Source organism: Plectropomus leopardus, chromosome 7, assembly GCF_026936395.1.
Source record: "Plectropomus leopardus strain MGB_pleo_1.0 chromosome 7, ASM2693639v1, whole genome shotgun sequence".
Classification (NCBI taxonomy): Eukaryota; Metazoa; Chordata; class Actinopteri; order Perciformes; family Serranidae; genus Plectropomus; species Plectropomus leopardus.
Window position 1 is genome coordinate 37,570,529 of NC_142182.1, and position 16,156 is coordinate 37,586,684.

Consider the following 16,156-nt stretch of genomic DNA (forward strand, 5'->3'; position numbering starts at 1 on the left):
AAATAAAATAATATTGAGGTAGATTAAAAAAATAAAAAAAACAAAAATAAAAACACCAACTCCAAGACATATCCACATACATGTTTGCACATGTGTAATAAATGTTATCATACAGAAAGACACAGTCAGTCAGTCAGTCATTTTCTGTAACCGCTCGTCCTCGTGAAGGGTCGCGGGCGGGCTGGAGCCAATCCCAGCTGGCGGAAGGCGGGGTACACCCTGGACAGGTCCAGAAAGACACAGGCAAATGCAAATCATTAACAGTGATAAGAATAATTAAAAAAAAAAAATTATTGATTATATCTCTTGCCCACTCAGAGATATTACATGCCAAAAGTCAGGTGCAAAATCAAGCCCCAGGAGGAAAGGCAGATGGCACAGACAATGGTCCTTGCACAGTTGAAACATCTCTTACTATTGCAACACTAAAGTCATTACAGGTCTGCATCTTGCAGTAAAAGTGTCTTTTTGAAACCTTATGGTATGTAATTTGTTCCATGTGATAGATGTCCCAGACTTTTTGGATCCAGATATTGTAAGTGGGAGGGTCTGGTTTCAACCATCCTATAGTAATACACTTCAGGGCTGTTGTAAGTAATATATTTAACAGATATTTCTTGGCTCTTCCATTCAGGCTTCTAGTGTTACACCTAGAAGCGCCACTGTGGGGATTTGTGGAATGACCTGTTGACCTGTTGGCATTAAATATTTCTCTCCAGAACACACTGAACTTAGGACATGACCAGAATATGTGAGTGTGGTTAGCAACATGCGCTCCACAGTTCCTCCAGCAGGAGCTACGATGTGTTTGTCCTATTGTGGATGTTATCTGTGGAGTTCTAAAAAATCTAATAATCATTTTCCATTTGAACTCTCTCATTTTTGAACATAACAAATTGAAATGATTTTATCTAAGTATTCAAATGAAGATTTCGGAATCTCTACAGGCAGCATCTGAAATAAATAAAGTAGTCTGGGCAGAACATTCAAAAGGATACTTTCTACACGGCCCAACAGAGAAAGAGGGAGCATCGACCATCGCTCTAAGACACTGTTGATGCATCAAATTAATTTACCATAATTAACCTCATATAAATTTTGTAAAAATGGTGGAATGTATATACCTAGGTATTTAATTCCTTGTTCTGGCCATTTAAATTCACTTTGACATTTCATACTGTGTGAAATTCTATTATTTATGTCAATAGCCTCTGTTTTATCTACATTAGCCTTGCATCCAGAATAATGTCCAGATTTAGTAATAAGCTCCTTTTAATGTGGTATTGTTAATGTAGGCTCTGTCAAATATAACAATACATCATTTGCATATAGAGGTAGTTTATGCTCCTCCCCATCAATAACAATTCCTTTTATGATGTCATCATCTCTAATAAGCTGGGCCAATGGCTCCAAACACAGAGCAAAGAGCAAGGGAGATAAGGAGCATCCTTGTCGGCAGCCAGGCTCTAATGCAAACCTCTCTGATCCATAGCCGTTCACTTTCACAGCAGCCTGTGGAGATGAATAATGGGTTTGTATCCAGTTAATAACGTTAGGACCGAATCATTGTCTTAATGTTTGAAATAGGTATTACCATGACATGCGGTCAAAGGCCTTTTGGGCATCTAGAGAGATGATCAGTGATTCTGAGTTTAATTTTTTTTGATGAGATATTATATTTAGTAGTAGTCATGAATTATCTCCATAATATCTTCCAGATATAAACCCAGTTTGGTCAGGGTGGACAGTTTCAGTAATTATCTGATTTACTCGTTTAGCCAATATTGCAGTTAATATGCGCAGATCACTATTTAGCAGCGATATAGGTCTGTGGGACTGGCAATCCGTGGGATCTTTGCCCTCTTTGTGGATTACAATTGTTGCTGTACTGTAATGGTGATATGCTTTTAATAAGAGAGGGGATACTATATTTTAAAACGTTTTATAGAATCGTTGATGTAGCCATCTGGTCCTGGGCTCTTTTTGCTTCTCAGTGTTGAGATTACGTGCTTTATCTCCCAGTCCTTAATTGGCTTGTCCAGCTTCTCAATTGCTGATTTTGACAAAGAGGTTGGTTGATGCAGATCTTTTTTGTTCATGTTCTAGCTCCTTTTTTTTTTTAGCTTCCAATTCTTGCTGTTTAGCCTCTCTCTCTCTTTTCCTCATGTAAATGAAATAATCCGGCCCCTAATGTATGCTTTAGCACAGTCCCATAGAGTGAGTGGTGATGTTTCAAGCAATGAGTTACTATCTAGATATTCCTTGAGCTCTGCAGTAATAAAAGATAAATTCTTTGTCATTCATGAGCAATGCTTTTCCATTGTTTGGAAGTTGGTCTGTGACCTATATCCCACTTTAATTTGACAGGTGCATAGTCAGAGATAGTGATTGGCTATATCTCAGTATCTGCTATCCTCGCTCTTTTTTGGGTGTGGAAAAAAAATCAATCCTTGAATAGGAAGTATGTCTAATTGAATAAAATGTGAAGTCTCTATTTCTTGGAAATGAACTCCTCCATATGTCTATGAGACCTGACTCTATGGATAAATATTTGAGCACTCTGCTCATTTTTGACAGGGGAGCTTCAGAGGCAGGCAGGTTCTGATCCATTTGCTGGGAAATAACGCAGTTAAAATCTACTCCCATTAATATTTAGTCAGTGCTGTACTGCACAATTGTGTTAAAAAGAGTCCTAATTAAGTTAGCCTCATCTTCATTAGGTGCATATACATTAAGTAAGGATACTTAAATACTATCAATTTGGTATGAATGAAAAGTGAGTCTTACAAAGAATCTGACAGTTCACATTCCTGGAACATGGTTTTCAATTACAACAAAATAAATAAATCTGAAATACACTGGCTAATATCAAAGTTTAAGCCTGAGTTTATTGAATAGCTCAGTTTGAGATACTCCAAAGAATAAAACGGAGATTATTATTACTACAGCAAACTTACTATCAGCAAAATCTACACAAAATTCAAGAACTTGTCTTTGCTTGAAAGACTGCATAATTTGCATGCAGGGGGCATTCAAGAACCTTAGGTTTGCTTGTAAACGTTGATGTTAAATGATCTTTGCTTTGTGTGTGGATTGATTTGTTTATTGTCTGTTTTACGATCTAGTAAAATATGATTTTTTAATTGTATAAGCCACTTGAGTAATAGATTACAGACCTTTTTCAAAATTGGTATTAACTTATCAATATGTAGTGGTTTAAATAGGGGATTTATTAATTAATTAGCAATTAATTAAAATTATCATTTAATTAATCAATCAATACCAAAATACGGAACTATAACTCATAATGCAAAATTATGACTCAGAAACATGAATTGGTATAAAGATGAAGTGGAGTAATGGGACTCAACTTTGGCTATCAGGAACAATAAGTTTACATTAAAAATTAGAGTTTAAAAACCTTGGAGCACCACCTATTAAAATGGAAAGGTTGATATGACCAAAGGTCTATCTACAAAACCTATAATTAGAAAATCAACTACAACACAATACAGCATCTCCACACAACAGTGTAAAGGAAGGATAATTAAGCTACAGATAAAGGAAATGCACATCAAAATACAAGTCTGTTAAGAGTCTTTCCAATCAGTGTGTGCTGGCAGAGGGTTAGGAAAGGTCACACCCCTCTACACACACACACACACACACACACACACACACACAAACACAAACACAAAACAGGCAAAGTTTGAGTTTGTGAGTTTGGCCTCATAATCAGCATGTAAGCAAAGTTCCAGTTCTGTAGGTATGAGATCTCCACACAACATTTTAAAGTACATTTTACTTTGAATATGAAAATCAGTCAGTGGGGTCCTTTCTGACTGTCTGGAGATGTGCGGATGTGTGTCACATAAATCAGCATAAATTGTCAGTTTCTATGATGTAGGGATCTCCTGATGTCTCATTACGTCCTTACAGGAGCTCAGTTGACAGCTCCTTGCCCCAAATGAGTCCTAAGCCAACTCAAACTGTCAGTCAGACAATAAAATCTGTCGTAATTTCTATTTATCAGAGTCATAAGTTCAACAAGGTAGTTTGGTCCATTAGCTGACCCCGAGGGTCGTCTAAAGAATCTCCAAAAGAAGTTTCCGTTTTGTTAAGGAATTTGACTATCTTCTTATCAAGAGTTGTCCTCACCATCCATTACAATTATTATGCTATTATTATTATTATTCATTAAATTGGCTCATAATACAAGTTCAGCAACACTCATAAATACTGCTCACCCAGTTTGCAGTATTAGGGGAAAGTGGGGACAGTTGCAATACATTTTGCATTTCTCTCAGTATGTCAGAGACTGTTTGGTCACAAAGGTCACAAAGGTCAAAAGGCCCAGAACGTACTTTTTTTGACCCATCTAGACTAGGACCGAAGGAGAGACACGGACCAATACCTCCAGATTCAGCACGTCAGAGACATTGCCAGGTGCATGAAATTCCAAGTGGAATGGACATGATAGCAGAAAAGACACAAAGGTCACAAAAGTCAACCGAGCCAAAATTGCTTTTTTTGGCCTGTTGTTGTTGTGGCCTATACTATAAACAGGCTTTGATTGGGCCCCGGGTGGGCTAGAGGCCCCAAACAGGGGTTACATGCTCTTTTGGGGGCCCAGATCAACTGTGCCGAATTTGGTGGGCGTGGGTGCCCGGGAAAAATATTCACCCATGTTCCAAGCTCAAAAGGGTCTTAGGAGCATAGGCGCTAACACAATCTTTCAGCCCAGTGGATGACCCAGGTGAAATTTTTTTCCAGGGGCAGAGACATGAGACCATCGCCTCCATATTCGGCACATCTCAGACATTGCCCAGTGTGAGTTTGGGCACAAAATGCAAAGCAGAATGGACATGAGAGCAAAAAAGACACACGGGTCAAAAAGATCAAAAGGCCCAGAAAGTGGTTTATTTTTACCTGTTCAGGCTAGGAGTGAAGGAGAGACACAGGACCAATGCCTCTGGATTTGACACATCTCAGACATTGCCTGATGCAATTTCGGGCTCCCAATTACACCGACAATTCACGTGAGGGCCAAAATGACACCAAAATCACTTTTTGCACCTGAAAACAAGTCTTTTTTTTCTGCTTGGGTTATGAGCGATGCAGAGACACAGGATCGATGCCTAGAGAATCGACATGTCTCAGACATTGCCTGGTATGATTTTGGGCCTGAAATTCCAAGCGGAATGGACGTGATAGCAAAAAAGACACAAAGGTCAAAGGGCCCAGAAAGTGCTTTTTTGACCCGTTCGGGCCAGGAGCAAAGGAGAGACACAAGACCAACACCTCCGGATTTGGTACGTCTCAGACATTGCCCGGTGCGATTTTGGGCTCCCAATTACACCGACAATTCACGTGAGGGACAAAAAGACTAAAATTACTCGTGTCGCGCCTCATATTTTTCTTCTACAGTTTTATAATTACACATATATCATTGATGAAAAGCTGATATTTGAGCAATGCTGCGTGTAAAAAAGCCTACCAGCATACCTTCATAAAAAATGTTTTATTATTGCAGACCATAGCCACCCTCTGTCATAGGACTTTAAGCTGCTCCCTTCTAGCTGCTGAGATGCAGGACAAATAGATATAAAATCCATTTGTCACTGCGGCCACTGGTATTTTAAATGAATGACCTGAGATGATTTCACATTATATTATTGTTGTTATATGTCAGTAAAAATGTTTTGCATTGTATGTATTGTTTCTTGATAGTTGTATTTGCTGCTAGCTGTAGAAATTACCCCTTGGGGATAATGAGGATAATCTTGAACCTTGAGTCTTAAAACTTGAAGATACCTTTTGGGCCCTAGACAATGCCACACACTTCCACTAGGAGCGATGTAAAGTTATACACAGATTGGATGGGGGGGTGGAGAGGGGACCACACACACACAAAAAAAAACTGAAAATGTCACTTTTAGGGACAGTGGAGATTTTAAGACAGAAACTCATTTTGAAGCATGCTGAATACAGCTATAATGAAACGTAACTGGGGACCGTGGTTTTGGTCCCCAAAGGCAATGGTGTCTCCAATCTATAGGTGTGTGTGAGCTGATGGGTGTCCCCAATGTGGACATTAGTAAGAATACACACACACACACACATATATATATATATATATATATATATATATATATGTGTGTGTGTGTATATATATATACATACACACACACACAGACAAATTCGTTGTCTTATAGTTAGATGACTGACAACACATAAGAACAGCAACTTCAGATCGTCCAGAGTAACAGACTAATATCAACACAGGTTTCTGATTCTCACACACACTAACACCTCTAAATTAATGATGCTTCAAATCAGACTGAATGAATGAGGAAATGAAGAAGTGTGTGTGTTTCTGTCAGAGGGAGAAGACAGAGACAAAAGTCAGGGTTTGTTGATGAAAAACCTCCCAGCAAGCAGGTTAGCTTCACAAGTCAGTTACCATGGCAACTCAGAGTTGAAGTTCTTTCTCTCTGTGGAAGTGACAAGCTAGAGTTTCCATATCCCAGGGTTAACTTACTCAGAGTTTACACAAAATCCACTTTCTGGAATTACTCCCAGGTGTAATGAGGTGACGAACCCACAGAGAATCCTTATTTAAACTAAAAGTACACAAAACAATTCATAGTGTGACTCACTATATTTTTATTGTGAGGTAGAAAATGGTTGGGGAGCCACCTGGGAGGCAATCCGGTGATTGACCCTTCACTGCTAGGCAAGTTAACTAAGAGTCATAAAAACACAAATAAATCAGTGTTCTTCGACCTGAAGCAGCACTTGCTTCCATTATCCTCTTTACATTCAAGAGCTACGCAGGGTTTAACAATTGAGCTATATTTATTTTCACCAATAAAAACACACAATATTAAACTTTTCCTCAAAAAATCTGTTCAGTTTTTGCAAATCATTCCAAAATTCCTCAGTTCTTTCAAAACACATTCCTTCCCACTACTTTAAATTTTTAGGAAAAGATGAAAAATCTTCTACATCTTCGGTGCAGTTGCTGAAATCCAACTCCACAAACAAGTGGAGAGGACTTTACAACATCAGAAAATGTATCAGCTTTGATGCCCATGTGTCCTGCAGAAACCCTCCTCATCGGCTCATAGGCTCATTTTGTTCATATTGTGACAGCTGATGTCGTCTCAAGCATGTCCAAAATATCTCACAGCTGTGGGGCAGAGACAGCCACCACTACTGAATGCACTGATACATATTAAAAATGCAAAGGTGTTACAGTACATACACACACACACACAGTCACAGTTTATTCAGTTCCAGGTTCAGCTCCTTTGTTAGAGGTGGTTTCTGCAGGACTCAGTGTCCACGAGGCTGCTCTGTGCTTCTCATATGTGTCCTACAAAATAGAAACAGCATCATGTCTTAAATCAAAGACTTTGCTTGTGACTGATGTGTCTCTAACAGCCTCACAGGTTCCTTCAACACAAAAACATGCTACTGGAAATACAATAGTGCATGTGCAACTGTGCATGTGAAAAAAACCCAACAGATCATGCTCCCAAATGTGTTTCCTGTGCTTTTATGAAATTGTGGACACAAAAGCACGAACAGCATTGACTGGAACACATTATGAAGCTCAGCACAGGTCAGTGTGGCACTCAGTAAAGGCAAAAGTATCCGTCTGTCATCTCAGAGTTTTTTGGGCACACATTCAGACTCCAGCAGGCTCTAGCACTGATCTGTCACTGCCTCTGCACACAAACTTCACAATATTTGGCCCTATATAGAATGCAGCAACAGCACTCGAAAGAAAAGCATGAAGTGAAAAGACTTCGTTGACACTGTGGTTGTGAGGATGTCTTCACCAAGAAGTCCTCACAGTTCTGTTCAGATACTTTGTGGTTTATATATTGGCACTTCAGTTGAGAGAGAAGAACACTGACATGAGTCAAGAGATCCAGCTGACCCACTCGCATTTGAGTTAAGTTTGTATTTAAGAATAAACATTTGCCCTTCTGTTACACTTCCACAATTATTTATGTTTACAGGTGTGACAGGACACACTAGACATTCTCTATTTAATGCATCCTTTGCATTTTCATTCTCCACTTTCATCAGTATTGAGGATGTGTTTATCCTTCCATTTTTAATGTGTGCTTTCAAAATGTTTAAAATGCTTGTTGTCAGTCTGGTAAACAGCTGACAGTCAACATACTGATGGTCTCCAGCGATTCCTTGCAGCCTCCATAAAGTGTGTCTGCTGTGTTGGAGTGTGCTCTGAATGTTTGGTGAGAATTAGAGTGAATTACACCCTGTGGAGTGGACTCCACTGCTCTCACACTACGTAGTCTGCCTCTCAGAGCTTCTGTAGTGTAGTGAGCAGTGAATGGATGAATGAATTAATAACACAGTCTGTCTGAAACACTGCTCAGGTCCCATCACTGTGAACAACACAGCAGTGACCCTTTACGGACAGTTCTGACTGGGAGTAAGTCAGCTGGTCAAAATGAGTTGAACACAGAAAGCAGTTTTTGTTATTCATCAGTATTTGGTCAAAATAACTCATTCAACACACATTTATGTTCAGGTTTAGCTTCAACAATTCTAACACTTGTCTTTCAATCTGTTTTTTTTTCCTCCATCTCTGGTGCAGTGGCATACTAAAACCTGAAACTATGAATCATATTCCATATTCAACAGAAAATAGTTCATTTACACCCCCCCAGCCCTGCAAAAAAAATAAAAAAAATAAATTGTGCAAAGCCAAATATTTTCTTGGTGTAAACCCAGAGGCAAGTGAGTCAGACTTCAGTTTCTGTGGACTCTCGGACCCAGTACCTCCATTAACAGTGACGAAGTCAAACTGTGATGCTTCCATTTCTTGTCTATTGGATTTTTGTAGGAAACTACTGCATATCGTCATCAGTTGTGCAGAGAGTGTGTCTTTACACTGGCTGGAATGCTTTAGTAGTAAATTGCATGACTAGACATTAATATATTACCCCCTTCCCCCCCACACACACACACACACACACACACACAAAGTCCATCAGTGACTCAATCTGTAGAGTCCATCAGTCCGACCAATCAAAGTGCCAGTTTGAGGAGTATCACATTGTTCAGGAAGCATCATGTTGAGTCCCTGTCTCTGTGTGTCTTTGTGTGTCTGTGTGTCTCTGAGTGTCTCTGGGTGTCTCTGGGTGTGTGCTGTCTGCTTCAGGACTGAGCTACAGCTGCTTGCTCTCAGGGTTCAGTGATTACACAGGAGTCTGTGTGGAGCTTCAGCCTCAGCCAGCTGCTGACATCATGGAGTACTCTCCAGGCTCCTCCAGTCCCAGTCCTTTCTCAGCGGACATCAACACCTAGAAAAGACAGGCAGACAAAAGAAACAGATTAGGACCTTCCTCAGTCAGACGGCGTGTTGATCACCAGTTGCCTGTTTGCTCAGATCTCTGCAGTTATCTAACCTGAGCACTTTCAGGACTGCAGAAGCCACAGACTCTGTTGTGCTCTCATCTCCTCACTTTGTTCAGACTTTGCAGCAGTTTTGTATGAGCTGGAGGGAACAGGAGACTCATCTCTGAGGCAGCAGGACAGACACTTAGAGCTGTCCAAACCAGATGATTGATTGAGGTGATGGACGACTTTCCCAAAATCTGCAGCTTTTGCGTAGTTATTTTACAATAAAATAACATTTGTGATACAATTTTCAGATGTCTTTTATGTCACTGAAGGCAAAATTATAACATGCAAAACAGTTTTTCTTGACAGCCTCCCTTTCACAAAAATGCATTTTTCTCAGCTGTCTAGAAAAAAAGTGGTCTTTTTGATGAAACTAGCCTCTATTCAACTTCAGATAAATCAAGAATGGAACAAGGTGCAAACAAATGGTTTTTCCATGACGAAAAAGAGAGTTTCTTCTTTCATTTGAGCTATACTGTGTTTTCAGAGTCTTTGTACAAAATATTCTGTGGGTCTTGAAAAATGACTCAAAATGGCCAGAAAAGCTGGCACAAGCCACTTTCCATTATATAATAGGGCTGACACTCAATGAGTTAAATATTGACTTGGAACGATTAACAACATGTTTAACCCTTTGAAACCTGGAGCAGCATTACTTTTCTTGTGCTGCTTTCTGATGTCTTTCACAAGTATTTAAACTGTTGAGACATAAATATCTAAATCTGTGCGTGATTCTTCTGCAGACACACCATGCAACACGTAGACTTATTACACAGTAGTATCTATAATATCTCCATAATATTTTGAAACTTTCTTAGCTGGTTTAAACCCTATAATGTCTCACACATGCACATGCACATACACACACACACACACACACACACACACACACACTGACAAACTACTCACTTTTAGTTTGCAGAATGCCAAGAAATGATGAACATCTATAAGCAGTGAGCAGGTATGTGCCACTCTATCAGACACAAACTCCTTCCCAGTGTCACATTAACAACTTAAAGACAGTTTCACACAGTTTAAATTTGCGTGTGTGAGATGGAGAGTACACCAGCCCGCCTCAGTGCATCTCACTTGGCTAAGCTTCCAGATGGGTGTCAGAACACAGACCCCTCTGTTGTCATGCATTAACATAAAGAAGAGCTCCGCATTAAAAGTGCATCTGTTCTGCTAAATATTTTGACACTGGATGAGAAAAGCAGCTTTGAGAGCAGGAGCAGTGAAGCTATGAGCTGTAGAGCTGGACAATAGAGAAGCAGGATTATGTGTGTGTGTGTGTGTGTGTGTGTGTGTGTGTGTGTGTGTGTGTGTGTGTGTGCGTGTGTGTGTGTGTGTGGTGCAGTGGGGATGACAGCCAGCAGAAATACTTTCAGCAGTCTTATTCAGAGTGATCTGAACACAGACAGATCTTGTATAAAGTAGGGCTTATTAATCCTGATAGTGCTGCAGTCACAGAACGCCTTTTTACTTCCATGAAACATTTTAAGAATCTCGAGTCATTCTAGTACAGTCTGGGTTTATGATACTAAACTTACGGCCCACAGGCCAAATCTGGCCCCCAGGCCGTTGTGTGGCCCCCAATCATTTTTTAATTCACAATTAAAATGCCAGTGGAAAATCCCTCACACCCTGACACAGGTACTAGCTAAGCCCCTAATGTCCTGAAATCCTAAAAACATCCTACAATCCTAGACAACATTTATGGGACTTTTCCTCTTGTTATTTTAGCAGAAGTGGCCCCTGGGCAAAGACAGCTGAGTATCCCTGCTGTAATGTTTCCTGTTGTAGCAGTGTCGGCACAGATAAATAAAATGCAAAAGACACCACAGCTCCTGGTCTCCGACTCAAGGTGAGGGTTCAAATCCCACTGACGTTTATAAAGGCTTGCAGTTGCTTGATGGGCTCTAAAGTCACTATATTTTCATACATGGTCATATGGATACTTTATGAATGTATATATGACTTTGATGTGTCCTCTATCTGCCAGAGCACTGAGCTCACTCGATCATTGCCAGACAAACTGCAGCTCAACTCATTTACATCTGCAGTCTTAGGCCAATTGCAGTGACTCAGAGTTTAACCCCTGACACTAACTTGTGACAGACTCAGTTGTATTTTTCATATTCCATATTGTAACAAGTGTCTAAAGCCATGTCAGCAGCTCTGCACTTCAGAGTAAGTGGTGTTGCTGCTGCTAGTGTCACACGCACCCGTTGCTCCTCCACAGCTCCAGTTTCTCACCCAAAAATGGTCACCTCTAGCTCATTGTTATTGTTGTTGTTTTGGCTGATAAACTTGAAGCTTGTCTAGACCTCTGCTGTGCTGGCGGACACACTGGGATGTGTACAAGCAATGCAGAGTGAAAGCAACTATAAACTGGACCTCCTGATTGTGCTGAATGTGTTGATATGTGAGCTGAGAGAGAAACAATGAGAGAGAGTGCTCCTGCAGTTCTAACACCTGTTTTCTCTCCAGTGGAACCTGCCATTAGGAAGAGTTGATATCAGCCTTAAGCCTCATTACCACTACATAAACCCACTAACACCCACTAACATCTGGCTTTTTAATGCAATGAGGATGCATACAATTGGCCTTCACACCTGGGCTGGCATTGAGTGGAATACAACAAGCAGGTGAATGTGGTAATTTCAGCTAATTATCCTCCGTATCCTTGTAAGCAGGTAAAACATTGTTCCAAATTAGTCTGCACCAAGTTTGAAAGGACGACAAGTAAGAGATAAATAAAGAGAAAAAAACCCTGATAAGTTTTTGCAGACCTTTGTTCCTGCTGCTGTCTTCTGTTTACCTGTTCTTCTGCCTGTCTGTGATGTCGCATGGACACTCAAACAGGATGACACACACACACACACACACACACACACACACACACACACACACACACACACACACACACACACACACACACACACACGTGCCATTAACAGAAAGGCAGATTCGCTCTTCTGCGGTGAGATCACTGGCAGTGAGAAAACAGCCAATAGCTCCTATATAGTGGGTTTACCTGTGTTTAAAAAACATGCGTGCATGCACTAATATGGGTGGGATAGTGGTATTACAGAGTTTGTGTGGATCACTCTCATTCCTAATGTTTAAATAAATTAAGCATTGGTAATAATATGAGCAGCATGGGCTTTAATGGGTTAAGTCTTCGCCTCATGTCCTGTTTTGATGATGAATAAATAATAATCAGAAAAACAAAGTGCCTCCACAGAGCAGTCAGTTCTCAATTAGCCAGCTTCAGCAGACATCCATGGGAGAGGTGGCTGTCACTACTGCTCTGAGTGCTAAAAATGGTACTCCGCTTACACAGTGCGACATACACATATATAAGTAGACAATAAGTAGTGTACACACAGAAAGCAGGTGACTGAATGAATGACACAGAAATACAGGAGCTGCACAGATGACAAAAGATAGGTGTGAGAGGAGCAGGCTGCTCTCAGACTCACTATTACAACACATTTTTTTGTGTGGCTTGGGGAGGAGGGGCCTGACTATGAAGAGGATGCATCAGTGATTTTAAAGGGGAAATATTCCTCCATCACTGATATGGCTGCTGCAATATTTCATTTTTTAATTGAAATGACCATTTCTATGTGGACTGTGCACCAATATGACGATACAAAGTACTGAGAAGAACAACAACAAAAAACTTTATTTAAGAGTATTCAACCTTATTATACATATTCTGGAAATAACAATCAACTATAGATGTTAAAATAAAGAGAAGTGGAGTAAAAAGTTCAAAATGTTTCTCTAAAATGTATTGGAGCAGAAATATAAAGTCGCAGAAAATGAAAATACTTAAGTAAAGTAAAAGTACCACTAAACTGCAATAAAGAACAGTACTTGAGTAAATGTATATTGTTACTTTCAACTACTGCTCTCTACTAAACCATGTATTGTAACCGTGCCGTTGACTTTTTTTGTCGCCTCCATATTGCTGTATTTAAAACTCTGAAAACCTATCTTTGGCGGTTTATCCTCATTCACCTCATTGAATAGTGTATGCAACACTGATTATATCCACTGGATGGCGCTGTTGTACATAAATATCATTGTCTGAAGACTGGAAAAAAAACGGAAGTGACTCATTGCTGCACAGCTCCTCAGAAATCTCACAGAGTAAGAGCAAACGTCCAGGTAAGAAAAAAAAATCTTTTTCACATATCATCTCTGACCCTCTAACAATCATATTTTAGTTGAAGGAAATAAATTTGACATTAACATATATCTCTGAGATTCCTCAGAAAATGGGGCTGACTGCTCGGTTGAGTTGCCAGTCTGGGGTAAACAGTTTAGCTCAAGTTGCTAATTTCTCATTTTGTTTTCAAATCATTGCTACTCAATTTGTAAGCTGCACAGACATAATATACATCAGAATGTTCGTCTATTTGTCAGGATTCAAAATGTGTAAATATCTATGCTGTGGCTTTTATACTTTTTAAGATAGTGCTGTCTGAAGCCACACATGCAGGTCTGGATAGCAGATTAACGCCATTCATTTGAATGGTAAGCAGTGTTTTTTAATCAATGGTCACAGCTCAAAAAATATACAGTATACCATGCAGCTTTGATATTTATATTGTATGAATCATTTCAATTCTACAATTTTATGCACACAGGCCTACTCTCTCTCCCTCTATCTCACTCACACACACATGCAGCTACTCAAAGCTAGCTAGATGGGTACATTTTTGTAACTCCTATGAACATTTGTGAAGAGATGTATTATTGTTGTATTCGCTGCAACTACTTAAAGCTAGCTAGATGGGTACATTTTTGTAACTATATGGCCATACCACCCTGAACACACCCAATCTCGTCCAATCTCGGAAGCTAAGCAAGGTTGGGCCAGGTCAGTACTTGGTTGGGAGACCTCCTGGGAATACCTGGTGCTGTAAGCTTTGCCACAAGGTTCAGTGCTTGGACCAATCCTTTTTACTTTATATATGCTCCCTTTAGGCAACAAAATTAGAAAACTCTCTATAAATTTCCATTGTTACGCTGACAATACGCAATTATATCTATCTATGAAACCAGATGAAACTGATCAGCTATCTAGACTTCAAACATGTCTTAAGGATGTGAAAGCCTGGATGAGCCGTCATTTCCTGATGTTTAATTCAGACAAAACTGAAGTTATTGTTCTTGGCCCCAAACACCTCAGAACAATGTAATTTCTCTAGATGGTATTACCTTGGCCTCTAGCACAACTGTACAGAACCTCTGAGTTTTATTTGATCAAGATTTATCTTTTGCCTCCCATATAAAACAAACCTTAAGGACGGCTTTCTTTCACTTGCGTAACATCGCAAAAATTATACATATCCTGTCCCAAACAGATGCTGAAAAATTAGTACATGCATTTTTCACCTCTAGGCTGGATTACTGTAACTCACTATTATTTGGTTGCCCCAACAAATCACTTAGGTCTCTCCAACTGGTACAGAACGCTGCTGTTCGTGTTCTAACAGGAACCAAGAAAAGGGATCATATTTCTCCTGTTTTAGCTTCTTTGCACTGGCTCCCTGTGAAATCCAGGACTGAATTTAAAATCTTCCTCCTTACCTACAAAGCTCTAAATGGTCAGGCTCCATCCTATCTGTCGCAGCTCATAGTTCCTTACCAACCCTCAAGATCACTGTGCTCTGAAAATGCAGGGTTACTTATGGTTCCAAAAGTTGCCAAAAGTAGGATAGGAACCAGAGCCTTCAGCTACCACGCTCCTCTCCTATGGAACCATCTTCCAGTTTCAGTCAGGGAGGCAGACACTGTTTCAATTTTTAAGGGTAGACTTAAGACCTTCCTCTTTGATAAAACTTATAATTAGGGCTGGCTCAGGTTGCCTGGACCAGCCCCTAGTTAGGCTGACATAGGTTTAACCTGCTGGGGGACTTCCTCTGATACACTGAGCTCCTTTTCCTTCTCTCAATGCCGCCATCGGAAAATCCTGCATGTCTGTTTACTGCATTGCAGTTTGCAAGCTTAGCTTAGCCTCAGTAGTTTAGCTTAGCCTAACATCTGTGATAGCTATGTGGTACTCTCACTACCTGGGGCTCGTGATTACAGATCCTGGGTCTGTTGAATTGCACTACGCTAATCCTGTTGCCTCTCGGGAGCATTCCTTCTCCCTTGTTTCCTAGTTTTCCCGGATCTCGGCCATAACCTTGACTGTGCCTGACCGTGGTGATAGCTGTGCTGATGCTGTGACCCTGCCTGTGGCTGTGCTCGTGCTGTGGCTGTACTGATACTGCTCACCCTGATCGTGGTCTGGTCCTGGTTGCGCTGATGTTGTGATCTTGCCTTTGGACACCTCCCTGTCAACATGTGCATGAGACTCTTATCATTACCCTCAACATCATCATAGAGTGCAATTAATGATTTCACACCTATCATTATTGTAATATGACATGCATCTGTTTCTATTATTGCTGTGCCTCTCTCTCCCTCTCTCCCCCTCTCCTCCCCTCTCTCTTTCTCTTTCCTTTTTGCCATGATTGTATTTCATTTGTTATTTACGACATCTATTGCACGTCTGTCCGTCTTGGACGAGGGATCCCTCATCATCCTCTACCGCTCTTCCTGAGGTTTTTTCCTTTTTTTCCCGTTACAGGGGTTCTTTTTCGGGAGTTTTTCCTTGGGTGATGTGAGGGTCTAAGGGCAGAGGGATGTC

The 16,156-nt window shown here is 40.3% G+C and overlaps 1 protein-coding gene and 1 pseudogene across 4 annotated transcripts in view; one reads left to right on the top strand and one right to left on the bottom strand.

Moving 5' to 3' along the window:
* Positions 1–6,839: 6,839 nt before the first annotated feature.
* Positions 6,840–16,156, bottom strand: part of klhl25 (kelch like family member 25) — a 65,582-nt gene continuing 56,265 nt past the window's right edge. For all 4 annotated transcript variants that reach the window (XM_042495651.2, XM_088080628.1, XM_088080627.1 and 1 more), the window contains one exon: positions 6,840–9,344. The gene's annotated coding sequence lies outside the window, so the exon portion shown is untranslated. The remainder of the gene's footprint in view (positions 9,345–16,156) is intronic.
* On the top strand, positions 14,269–14,387 carry LOC121950814 (5S ribosomal RNA; annotated as a pseudogene).